Consider the following 1,780-nt stretch of genomic DNA (forward strand, 5'->3'; position numbering starts at 1 on the left):
TATTTTGTTTCAATGTGTATTTTATGAAATGATTTGATTTTTTGTGTTGCATATGCATCGAATTTGTGTTTCTCGGATCGCTACCTCGATAATTCATAGCATATCTTTATAAAGTACATTTACTCATTATCGTGTTCAAAATTGTGCTCATCTTTTTATTTATGTTGTAGCTTTTAATTAAGAACACATCGATGCAAATTATGTATGTGAATGAGACTAAATGATCTTACAATCTACATCGTTAACTAAATACAAAAGCTAAACCGAAATGACACTGTTCAATATTCAAACTGGAATGAAAGTCAAGAACAGCTTTGCTTTTACACGCACATAAGGCTATGTTTTTATAAATTGGTATAAATGGAAACTGGAATATATCCACATATGCTAACTTGACGGTGAATTTAAAGGGGCCTTTTCACAGATTTTGGCATATTTTGAAGTTTGTCATTAAATGCTTTATATTGATAAATGTAAACATTGGATCATAAAAGCTCCAGTAAAACATCAAGAATAAAATTAAAAAAAGGAAAAAAAAGTAGCCGGTACCAGGGCTCGAACCAGTGACCCTCGGAGTCCTGGAGTTAGTCTGAAGTAAAAACGCATTTGCCCTCTCGGCTATTCCGCCGGGTATACACAGTTTAAGTATTTTATACATTATATAAGTAATCTTCGTTGTTTCGTAAATTTAAACGACAACAACAGAACTCTCCAAATTATTCAATCGTTTCGCGTTGCAACGCTTTATAATTTTTAGGTTTTCAAATCGTCAAAAGATACATATAATGGCTATATTGGACTATGGTAAATGTTCAGTAATACTGTTTCCTCACAAATATCACAACTAAAACGAAAATTTGCGAATCTGAAACAATTTTTTTAAATTTTGTCAATTTACCAAACCGTGAAAAGATCCCTTTAAAGCGACACCGCACTTCCAAAAAATGTACCTCCTAATTCAATCGTGTTGACTTGTACCGAATAGAAGTCATGTGTTTTATTTGCCCTTTACATTGAATATTTCAATTAAATTTAATTTGAAAACACATAGACTTTGAAATTATATACACATTTTTTTAATGATTATGATCATTATATACATATAACGATTAGACACAAATATGTTAAATCTAAATTTAAAATACTAGAATTAGATTTACTGGGTTTGATATAGGGCCCCAGGATGTACTGACACAATTTCAGTGTCATTTCGTAAAACATTGTCATTTAACCAAGGGTCATGGATTGGAAAGACGAATGAGACGCTGATGTATTGTGATGCAAATGGGACGAATGTTCAACGCACAATCAAATGTTGTTGTTGTTTTTTTAAATTCATTTGTGTTGACGTTATATAAGCTGGTTTAAAAGAAAGTTTACCCTTACACAATTCGGCATTAACAAATTAAATTAAATATAATTTATAACAATTCATTAGATACCAAACTTACAATAAAATAAACAAACTTCACTGTTCTGTCAAGAAATACTTTATATTAAGGTTACGCTTAGCCGACCCCTTTTAGTGAGTTGCCTAATGAATTGAGCAAAACTCGTCACAAGAGTTAATAATATATTTTCTAGTATTTTGTAGGCGTGCAAACATCTACATTGATTAAATAAACCTGCATTGCTTTTCGGAATGAACGAACTCAAAATATTGGGCGTCGTGGGCGAGCTTAGAACGGAAGTATTTTTGTCCATAAGTAAACATCATAGCATTTAAATTAAAGTCGTTTGCCAATACATCGGTTTGCCATAGTACGCAATCCATCTTGAT

This window comes from Dreissena polymorpha, chromosome 2, assembly GCF_020536995.1.
Source record: "Dreissena polymorpha isolate Duluth1 chromosome 2, UMN_Dpol_1.0, whole genome shotgun sequence".
NCBI lineage: Eukaryota > Metazoa > Mollusca > Bivalvia > Myida > Dreissenidae > Dreissena > Dreissena polymorpha.